This window comes from Oncorhynchus nerka, linkage group LG22, assembly GCF_034236695.1.
Source record: "Oncorhynchus nerka isolate Pitt River linkage group LG22, Oner_Uvic_2.0, whole genome shotgun sequence".
Taxonomy (NCBI): Eukaryota; Metazoa; Chordata; class Actinopteri; order Salmoniformes; family Salmonidae; genus Oncorhynchus; species Oncorhynchus nerka.
Genome location: NC_088417.1, coordinates 33615933 through 33627989, shown reverse-complemented (window position 1 = coordinate 33627989; position 12057 = coordinate 33615933). Strand labels below are relative to the sequence as shown.

At 41.1% G+C, this 12057-nt stretch overlaps 1 long non-coding RNA gene across 2 annotated transcripts in view; it reads left to right on the top strand.

The window, feature by feature from the left end:
• The window catches only part of LOC135563880 (uncharacterized), a 79496-nt gene that overhangs the window by 60926 nt on the left and 6513 nt on the right, over positions 1 to 12057 (top strand). For both annotated transcript variants that reach the window (XR_010460621.1, XR_010460622.1), the window contains exon 2: positions 4101 to 4195. This is a non-coding gene — a long non-coding RNA (uncharacterized LOC135563880). The remainder of the gene's footprint in view (positions 1 to 4100; positions 4196 to 12057) is intronic.

Below are 12057 nucleotides of genomic sequence, written 5' to 3'. Positions count from 1 at the left end.
TACCCCTATACACACTGTATCTACCCTACTACTCCAGTATCCCTGCACATTGTACATATGGTATCGGCACTGACCCTGGCACTGACCCTGTATATAGCTTACTTACTTTCTTGTGTTCCTTTTTATTTCTATATCTCATGGGTTTTTTGTTCTACTTTATTTGATAGATGTAATATAGATTACTGCATTGTTGGGAAAGCGCCTGTGTCACGATCATTGTTAGAATGATTGGACCAAGGCACAGCGTCCGTAGATCTCCACATGTTTTTAATAAATGAGACTCACCAAAAAACAATACAGAATAAATGAACCGTGAAGTAAAGGCAGTGTTAACAGGCACTACACAAAAACAAGATCCCACAAACAACAGGTGGGAAAAAAGGCTGCCTAAATATGATCCCCAATCAGAGACAATAAAGACAGCTGCCTCTGATTGGGAACCATATCAGGCCAACCTAGAAATATACAAACTAGAGAACCCACCCTAGTCACACCCTGACCTAACCAAAATAGAGAATAAAAAGGCTCTCTAAGGTCAGGGCGTGACAGCCTGGAAGAAAGGCATTTCACTGAACTTGTGCACGTGACAATAAAACTTGAAACACACGCGGCTCGCAGGCACACTGTCTGTCAGGATCAACAACAAGGTTAACAGCCTTTTAGCGAGCGGCAGAGCCAGCAACGTTCTGACTCCGGGCCCTTTAAAACAAATCCCTCTTCCCCGGCTCATGAACTTGTCTTGTTTAATGAAATTTAGTAGTGAGCAAGTTTAACTTATACCCACTGCTTAACAGAGTGTGTCTTCCCTCACACGCAGGATAATGCAAAATGGGAGAATCAGATCTCTGTCTACTCTTCCATAGTGTTCAATGATATGTCATACCTGAACTCATGAACATGTACCCATAACACAATCCAATAACATATTGTATAAGAGAAGACCAATACTGAGACCATAGCACCTATTGAATCAGAACTGCATTTTGGGCCCTGGTTTATTAAATATGGAATATGGTGCCATTTGGGATGCACGGTGTGTGATGCAGGTACAGTGTCTTGCCACTGCAAGAGCCTCTTGGCACTGCCAGTTTCCTCATCTCACTGGTGTGCAGCATTAGCCTTGAAAAGCAGCAAAAACATTTTGTATGTAATGTTGCTAAGACCCGAACGTCAGTCTGCCTGACAGCTGCATCCATCATTGTCAATGCAGACCTCAAGGTTCTGCCAAACGATACACGAGGAATTTGAATGTCTCACTCAGGTGTCTCCAAACATTGTGGAGGGAGTGAGGAGGCAAAGCTAAGTGAAAGTGACAAGGCACACTACGCCCTCCTCTTCTCCGTACTCCTCAGATATCTTTCTAACTGGCTGTGGATAGAGTCAGTCCTAACCGAATATTGTAGATATGCCACAACACTGTTTCAAATGCTTCATTGTTGACATCCAGAGGAAGAATTAAATAGTTGTTTTTACATTTCGTATCGACTTCAAATGCATCTCGCTTCCAATAAAACCAACATGGTACTTTGTGTGTCTTCTGCCACTTGTACAGACCATAAAAATCTCTGATATCTGAAAATATATCATTTTGTTTAGTTTCACATACACTGTGTGCTAATACTGTATACTTTGTTGCTTACAAGTCGAATGCCTGCATGAAGCCATAAGGAAGGTGTTTTCTGACTGAGTGATGTTGTCATGCCCTGATCTGTTTCACCTTTTTTTGTGATTGTCTCCACCAACCTCCAGGGGTCACCCGTTTTCCTCATTAGTCCCTGGGTACTTATTCCTGTGTTCCCTGCTTGTCTGTTGCCAGTTTGTCAAGTCAACCAGTGTGGTTTTCCTCCCTGGTCTCCTGCTTCCCCCCACCTGCCACCTGACCAGTCTGCCTGCCCTGACCTTGAGCCTGCCTGCCACTCTGTACCTCCTGGACTCTGACCTGGTTTTGATCTTTTGCCTGTCCATGACCATTCTCTTGCCTACTCCTTAGATTCTAATAAATATCAGAGACTTAAACCCTCTGCCTCCCATGGCTGCATCTGGGTCTCGCCTTGTGCCCTTATAGATGTCTGTGACTTCTCTCTCTGCCTAACTAGACCATCAGTTCATGAAAGAAACATGAAAGGGACTCACCTGCCTTTCATCGTCTGGAGCCTGATTATTCCACAAACCAGTCAATTAAAGGGAATTAGACTCGTTAAAGGTTAGAAACACCAATTGCTGTCAAGTAATTTATAGTATCATTAATAGACTTATTTGATGTTTTGTTCATTTTAAATCACAGCCTTTTTAGACCAGGGATTGACCAGTTTTGGTCAGTCTGTCGTATAGTTTTGTTACTATTCAACCTATTCCTCCCTCCATAACTTCTCCTTACATATACTGTGAGTGTTCTTATACAACTGTGAGGTATGTTGTTGAAATGTTCAACTTTTAATCCACACCTTTTCTTTACCCTCTCCTCCCTAAGCTTGTTTTGTCCCTTCTCTTTGGAGGCAGGTATCTGTGCCCCCTACCGGCCTGTCAATCTCTCTGCTGTGACTTTTGTCTTGTTATTTCTTCCACCTTGAACTTGTTCTTGGGCCCAAAAAGAGACCGGAGACAGATTAATGCCACTCCTTTGAAATCATAGTCACGTAGCTTCCAGGCAGCCACCACCACCACTCGTACTCCACCTCCTCCACCATGAAAATAAATCTCCAGTTTCCCATCTGTTACTTCTGTATAATATCCACTGCCAAATATTCATCTTGATTTTTACCCAAGTTGAAAACACAGAAGAGAGAGACTTTTATATGGGTGTTCACCGGCCAATGAAGTGACTGCCAGTGGGAGGGCAGTTAGAGGACAGTTTTAAATTAAACACATTTATGTAGTATGTTAAAAGTAACTCATAAGGGTATTTGTATGCAAGTGTGTGTTTAAAGGCACGGAGCAGTAAAGAATGTGATTCTCCGGTGTTCTATATAGTATATATGAACACTACGAAGTTGGAATAATACTGTGAAATTGTGGAAATTACGATAGTCTTTTTAGGGTAAGAGCTGTTTAAAAACACCGCCTTCAATATCAGGTTGTTTTGGTTACGTGGAGTTTTGCCCTGCCTGGTTTCAATTAGTAAATAGACCAAAAATAGTTCCAAACCTCTCTGCCAATAACAGCTAGTTTTCCATTTTTCCAGTAGATTATTTGCTTGAGAAATTGCTCTTTGCTTGTAGACCATTTCCATTCAAAACAATCACGGTATATTGAGTTATAAATGGTTGCATTGGACCTTTATGTCTTTGGCTGCATGATTCATACATGTACAGTAAAAGGATTGTACATTTTACATGGGATTTTGTACAGTAAAGTGTTGTACATATTACATGGGAATTCACAAAATCAATGAACTTACTGCAAGGTTGCTTTTACCAGAATGTCCTGAGCAATATTTTTTGATTTCCCATTCCTTATTTAACCCTACATATACTGTACAGTAGAATAATGCAGTCCAATAAAGGAGTGATAATTTACACTGTTTGAGCTATAGAAGATGGAATTGGCTTCCTTGTACAGCATCCATAAGGAGTATGTTTGATTCGTTTTAATTTAATCAGGTTACTTTAGAGGAGAGTATTTGTGAGGAAATCATTTAACCCGAGCGGTGTAAATATGTGTGGGCTGAGAAACGGGAAGTTTGAATGACTTCTAATTCTGCCAGATGTCTGTTTCATAAATATAATGAGATGCAAATTGATGTTGTCACAAATAATCAACTGTGGCAGTGTACTGCTTTTACCTCCATATGTTTTGAAAACGGAAGACTTGTGCTGCATCTGAAAAACTTTAGGTAGCTTCTAGCTTCTATTATTGTAATCGCTGACAACTTGTCAAAACAAGTTTGGATTATTTTGTTCTACTAAACATTCCATCATAATGAAGCATTTTAAAAACAATATGAAGAGTGCATTGATCCTCGTGTTTTAAGCTTCTACCTTGTTGTTGTGGAGCGGGTTGTGTTGTGGCAATGTGCCTCACGGTGGTACTCTACTGCATTATAGATGGTTTCAAATGTCAAAACCAAACCAAATGCTATTCTCTGTTCTTTTCTCTTACAGACCATAGGAGATGGAAGAGGACTGACCAGTGGGAGACCAAGGGCAGACGCCTCCATTGATCTATGTGAGGAGGGTCTACGGTGCCAAACAACAAGGTGAGCTGTCTAATAAATGACAAGCACACAGATGGGGACTGTTTGTGCACGCCACAAGTGTAGCCTACAGGGCACAAAGCTGATTTATTTTGTCTGGTCTCTGCTCTGTTCACATAGTTTGGATAAAAGGGATGGTGTGTGTGTGTGAGTGAGTGAGTGAGTGAGTGAGTGAGTGAGTGAGTGAGTGAGTGAGTGAGTGAGTGAGTGAGTGAGTGAGTGAGTGAGTGAGTGAGTGAGTGAGTGAGTGAGTGAGTGAGTGAGTGAGTGAGTGAGTGAGTGCATGTCTGTCTGTCTGTTTGTCTGTGTCTGTGTGTGATTAAGTTGGAGGGGTCATGTCTCACAGTATGAGTGTGACATGGTCTGACAACCAAAACTGAGCACTTTCTTTCCATGCAAACAAATCCACCCTGTATACTGTAGGTGCGTGTGGCTGAAGACTGAATCATTGACACGTGAGCATTGATTTAATGAATTAGCAAACAATGGCAAGACCTTGGAGGTGAAAGCATTGTAGGGTGTGATAAAGTGTGCAATGTTGTTTGTTTGGTGTAGATAACTGTTCCGTTGTGTGTAAAATAACCCGAATCCCATTGAGTTTCGGTTCTCAGGGATGCAGAAAATGACTAAATGTGTAACCAATTTTCTTCCTGCTTGTACAGGAATTGCAAGGCCAACAAAACACAAAGACAGTTGATGATCCTTAACCGTGTGAAACTGACTCTGAGTCTCATGAATAGATCAAAGGGGAAATTGGTGTGCTACACTGTATTTCTGTGTTGTGGAACAGTTAGGCTCAAATGGCACCCTTTTCCTATGTAGTGCACTACTTTTGACCAGGGCCCATAGGGCTCCAGTCAAAAGTAGTGCACTATATAGGGAATAGGGTGTCATTTGGGATGCTACATTTTGTTCCTCTAGTCTAGATGCTAGGGACATACCCTAAGCAAAAATGCTGAGCCAATAGCTGTCTTGGAGTAGAAATGAGTGATTAAGCATAGTTTTGCAAACTAATCAAAATTGCACACAATAAAGCTAATTTTAGAAGCCCTATTTAGAAGTAATGCCTGGCAAATACAAGCATGCCAGGGGAACCTGTGGTTTTAAGTGGCCAAATGTGCCGTCTCGGTTTAATCAATTTTGCAAGTCACTTAATTTAATGTAGCTCTCGTTTGATAGGGTTGTAAGGGGATAGAGGAGTGTTCTGTAACATTTGCATAGCAAACTTTACATAGCAGGTTGTCATAGCGGCAAAATAGTTCTCAATTATAAAACCGCATAAATGCATAGGAACGGTCTGTTCACGTTTAGTTTTGTTGTTGCAGACAACACAGTAGTTATTTATTCAACGCAGGGTTTGTAAATGGCTCTCCTCTTTGGATGAATGTGGTATTTTGCCGCCATGTGATTGTGTCAAACATCAAAGGGCTGAGTGATTGTTGATAGGCTATAGAACGTTGTAAAACAGACAAAGATTTATCTGTGCCTTAAATTATTGTAATGATTCAGAATCAGTGCTTTACAGCATACATGCGATTAAGATCAGTCAACCGGTTAAAATGCATAATTAGAATCGGAATCAGAATCACCTAAATTTGCTAAATACATTTGCATGTTCAGGAATTTGTGAAATGGTGCTGCCACAATAAACAGAATATACAGACATTAAACAGGTTATACAGACCACATATGTAGAAGCAGAGTTTACACAAATGTGGTATGTACACTAAGCTAAGAACTACAGGTTACACAATAAACATTGAGCTACATGATACATTCTGTATGTAGAGATGTATAAATAAAAACAGTGATCAGTGATGTAGTGGTAAAAAATAAGGTGGGTAAAAGCTGATAGTTTGTGGCAAATTAAGTAACACTTCCTATATTTTCAATACATTTTACGTGTTCAAGGCGTTTAAGTGTGTGTACCCTCCACTACTCTACTGATTGACATGTGTGATCATACCCAGTACGAATAAAAAAACAAGTATTGTTATCTAGAAGTTTAGTTATTTTTACAAGAGGAGAAAGTGAGATGACTAAGGATAGTTAAAAAAAGGCAAGAAACCGATAACCCGAATATGCATTACATGAAACATAGCAGCCATTTACAACGACCATAATGTAAAGGGAATGTGTGTACTCCAATATACAGCTACTACGTTGAACTGAGAAATCAACTTCACGGCTGTTAAGTTTGACTTTAACATATAGGTATCATTATTCATTCATCCTCATGTAGTTATTTATTTATCGGCAAACACGAAAGAAAGTCAGGCTGCGACTCACGAACTCCTTTGATTCATAAAGGATGAATGGGTATAGTACACCAACAATTTGAAGGAAATTGTGTTGTGTCCATGCCAAACAGGGCTGAACTGCAACACTCCTCGAATAAGACAATGTGGCTAAATCAATCATCTCTTTGGAAACACTGTATGGTAGTATTTTTTGGTTAATTTCTCCAGGATACTATGATGACTTGCTGTCATAGCCCTATTTTTTTACCCCTTTTTCTCCCCAATTTCATCATATACAATTGGTAGTTACAATCTTGTCCCATCGCTGCAACTCCCGCACGGACTCGGGAGAGGCGAAGGTCAAGAGCCGTGCGTCCTCCGAAACACAACCCAGCCAAGCCGCACTGCTTCTTGACACAACGCCGGCTTAACCCAGAAGCCAGCCACACCAATATGTCGGAGAAAACACTGTACACCTGGCGACCATGTCAACATGTATTACGCACAGCCCGCCACAGGAGTCACTAGTGCACAATGGAACAGGAACATCCCTGCCAGCCAACCCTCCCCTAAACCGGACGACGCTGGGCCGATTGTGCGCCGCCCCATGGGTCTCCCGGTCGCGCCCGGCTGTGACAGAGCCTGGACTCGAACCAGGATCTCTAGTGGGACAGCTAACACTGCGATGCAGTGCCTTAGACCACTGGGAGTCTGCTACTTGGGAGGACGTCATAGCCTTTTCTACCAAGACCATTCATCTTCAAAGGGTGTGAAGCAGAGGAGGCTGGTGGAAGGAGCTATAGCAGAACAGCCTCATTATAATGGCTGGAATGGAATAAATGACACAATATCAAACATATGACATGTTCGAACACACCAACTCATTCCAGGATTTTTCATAATTTTTACTATTTTCTACATTGTAGAATAATAGTGAAGATATCAAAACTATGAAATAACACATACGGAATCATCTAGTAACCAAAGAAGTGTTAAACAAATTAAAATATGGTTTAGATTATTCAAAATAGCCACCCTTTGCCCTGATGACAGCTTTGCACACTCTTGGCATTCTCTCAACCAGCTTCACCTTGAATGCTTTTGCAACAGTCTTAAAGGAGTTCCCACATATGCTGAGCACTTGTTGGCTACCTTTCCTTCACTCTGCAGTCCAACTCATCTGAAACTATCTCAATTGGGTGGAGGTCGGGTGATTGTGTAGGCCAGGTCATCTGATGCAGCACTCAATCACTCTCCCTCTTGGTCAAATAGCCCTTACACAGCCTGGAGATGTGTTGGGTCATTGTTCTGTTGAAAAACAAATGAGTCCCACTGAGCACAAACCAGATGGGATGGTATATCGCTGCAGAATGCTGTGTTAGGCATGCTGGTTAAGTGTGCCTTGAATTCTAAATAAATCACTGACAGTGTCACCAACAAGGGGCGGCAGCGTAGCCTAGTGGTTAGAGCATTGGACTAGTAACCGGAAGGTTGCGAGTTCAAACCCCCGAGCTGACAAGGTACAAATCTGTCGTTCTGCCCCTGAACAGGCAGTTAACCCACTGTTCCCAGGCTGTCATTGAAAATAAGAATGTGTTCTTAACTGACTTGCCTGGTTAAATAAAGGTAAATAAAAAAATTTAAAAATTAAAAACAAGGCATCCCAACACCTTCACACCTGCTCCTCCATGCTTCATGGTGGGAACCACACATGCGGAGATCATCCGTTCACCTACTCTGTGTTTCACAAAGACACGCCGGTTGAAACCAATAATCACAAATTTGACTCATCAGACCAAAGGACAGATTTCCACCGGTCTAATGTCCATTGCTCATGTTTCTTGGCCCAAGCAAGTCTCTTCTTATTATTGGTGTCCTTTAGTAGTGTTTTCTTTCCAGCAATTTAACCATGAAGGCCTGATTCCCGCAGTCTCCTCTGAACAGTTGATGTTGAGATGTGTCTGTTACCTGAACTCTGTGAAGCATTTATTTGAGCTGCAATTTCTGAAGCTGGTAACTCTAATGAACGTATCCTCTGCAGCAGAGGTAACTCTGGGTCTTAATGTCCTGTGGCGGTCCTCATGAGAGCCAGTTTCATCATAGCGCTTGATGTTTGTTTGCGACTGCACTTGAAGAAACTTTGAAAGTTCTTGACTGACCTTCATGTCTTAAAGTAATGAAGGACTGTCTTTTCTCTTTCCTTATTTGATTTTTTCTTGGCATAATATGGACTTAGTCTTTTACTAAATAGGGCTATCTTCTGTATACCACCATACCATACGTCACAACACAACTGACTGGCTCAAACACATTAATTAAGAAAGAAAGAAATTCCAAAAATACATTTTTAACAAGGTACACCTGTGAATTGAAATGCATTCCAGGTGACTACCTCATGAAGCTGGTTGAGAGAATGCCAAGAGTGTGCAAAGCTGACATCAAGGAAAAGGGTGGCTACTTTGAAGAATCTCAAATATAAAATATATTTTGATTTGTTTCACACTTTTTTGTTTACTACATGATTCCATAAGTGTTATTTCATAGTTTTGGTGTCTTCACTATTAGTCTACATAGAAAAAAATAAAAATAAAGAAAAACCTAGGAATGAGTAGGTGTGTCCAAACTTTTGACTGGTAAGAGCTAGAATTATCACTTTTGCAACAAACTGTCAAAATTAAGACCGGAATTGACGTGTTTCACTCTAACTAAGCCTAAAACATTGTTTTTTGATGAAATAATAATTGTTTCATGAAATTTGCTCTTTAATTTCCTAAATTAAGTTTGCACTGCATTTATGTGCTTGTATGCATGCCTGTTCTATCTTCAGGCAGAACTCTGTAAGTACTTTGTTTGTTTTTCTGAGAACTGTGTGTGTGTGTGTGCATGTAAGCATGCATTAGTGCGTGCAGCTCTATTTTCTATGAATACATTTCTGTGATTGTGTAGAGAGCGTAAAGACAAGATCTGCTTCCCCCTGCATCCCTGGCACCCTATTTCCTATATAGTGGACTACTTTGACAACCAGAAACCTTGTCAAAAGTAGTAAACTATATAGGAAAGGTGCCATTTGTGTTGCAAACCCACACTTCATCAGACAGCATTCTCCTCAAGGACCAAGTGTTCTTCCCTGAGGTCAGATGCATATTGAATTAAATCAAGTGGAATAGAGAACTGGGAAACCGAATGGGAAATATAGTCACTGACAGGCAGAAATGCATGGTCAACATATCAGTCAAAATACATTACAGACTCGCTGGGAGCCCAAATCTCTCTCAATGATCTCAAAAGGACATGGGATAGCATGAATAAAGGCAAATAACCTAGATTGGATGATATTCCCCCTGAAATCTTTTGAACATTTTGGAATAAATTAGATCCACTATTGCTTGAAATTATTAACACAGCCATTCACAAAGGTTAATTTATATGAATACAGCACTAATTTTACTTTTATAAAAAAAAGGTAAGGATGCCACCCAGAGTTCTCACTATTTCCCCCTATCTTTGATAAACACAGATATTACACTTTTTTTCAAAATGTTGTCATCCCATTTCGAGACATACTTAACAAATTGGTCCACATGGACCAAAGCAGGTTTGTTAAAAAAACGTAACTCTCGGATAATCTCCGTCGACTATTATATAAACAGTATCTTAAATGCTTCATCAGAAACAACAGCTCTTGAGCTGTTTATCCTCTTGATGCAGAAAAAGCTTTTGATAGACAAACGGTCACTGATCTCTGGTCTGTCTTGGAACATATGGGAATAGGCTCCAATTCATTAATATGATTCAAATGCTATATGCGGCCATAGTTAAAACCTGCAATATCTGCTCTGCTCCATTCAGAATCACGAGAGCAGCACACAAGGCGATCAGATTTCTCCTTCGCTATTTTTATTATCCATGGAGCCCCTATCCCTGGCAATTCATCAATCGAAGGAAATTACACCAATTTCTCTACAATCTACTGATCACTTCATCTCATTACACACAGACAATATTTTACTATATCCAGAAAATGTATATCAATCTCTCCCAAACACATTGACGATCATAGATAAATTCAGCTTCACCTCAAGTTATAAAATGAATCTATCCAAATCAGGCCTACTGCCTATGAAAACGCTGATGGATGACTCCACCTCTACTTATGGACTCCCAATCATTTCCCATTTTAAATATTTGAGAGTAGATATATATCCCTCTTCAGATTAAACCACTGCCAGAAACTTTTACAGAATGCTCAAATCAAACCCCAGTACATGGACATCGGGAAAGAGGCTAGCTCTGGAGAAAGTTCCAGTGGGACAGCGCTTCCACAGAATAGGCCTCCCTCCTAAGGTGGGATCATTCCTTGTCAGGCCACCTGCCATTCTGGGTACCACATGAGGGTACCACATGAGGGAGGAGGATGTCTTCCCTGTACCGCATAGCATTGAAAATGCCTGCAATGACAACAAGCTCAGTCCGATGATGCTGTGACACACCGCCCCAGACCATGACGGACCCTCCACCTCCAAATCGATCCCGCTCCAGAGTACAGGCCTTGGCGTAACACTCTTTCCTTCGACTATAAAAGCGAATCCGGCCATCACCCCTGGTGAGAAAATAACGTGACTTCTCAGTGAAGAGCACTTTTTACCAGTCCTGTCTGGTACAGCGACGGTGGGTTTGTGCCCATAGGCGACATTGTTGCCTGTGATGTCTGGTGAGGACCTGCCTTACAACAGGCCTACAAGCCCTCAGTCAAGCCTCTCTCAGCCTATCGCGGACAGTCTGAGCACTGATGGAGGGATTGTGTGTTCCTGGTGTAACTTTAGCAGTTGTTGTTGCCATCCTGTACCTGTCCAGCAGGTGTGATGTTCAGATGTACCGATCCTGTGCACGTGTTGTTGCACGTGGTCTGCCACTGCGAGGACGGTCAACTGTCCGTCCTGTCTCCCTGTAGTTCTGTCTTAGGCGTCTCACAGTACGGACATTGCAATTTATTGCCCTGGCCACATCTGCTGTCCTCATTCCTCCTTGCAGCATGCCTAAGGCACATTCACACATTCACTCTGTTTTTCAGAGTCAGTAGAAAGTCCTTTTTAGTGTCGTAAGTTTCCAGAATTGCCTACCGTCTGTAAGCTGTTTGTGTCTTAACGACCATTCTACAGGTGCATGTTTATTCATTGATATAGGTTTGGGGGAACGGTATGCGAGGTTGGGTGTGGAGGATCACTTCTTTGTGCATATTTTCCTTGTATATTGTACCTGTAACCCCCCCCCAAAAATACAAAATGAATACAAATGTGGTCACAAAAAAAAGAAAAATACACTACAGACACACCTGCCTGACTGTACATTAATGCTTGCTATCACTCTTTCTTTCTTTATTGTAGACATAATAATAATTTATATTAAAATATGATCCTTATAAATAACATTCTGATTCATAACATCCTTTCATTATTGGCAAGTAAGGACTATATCAAAAAGGAAAATGGAAGATTGTACATAGATTCTGATGGAGGTGGTAATGCATGTTTATGACATTGTTGCATGTGGTTGTGCAGGACAAATGGTTTTTTCACAAAGTAGTGAACTGGGCCTTGACTAGTATTAGCGGACAGATATTGACAT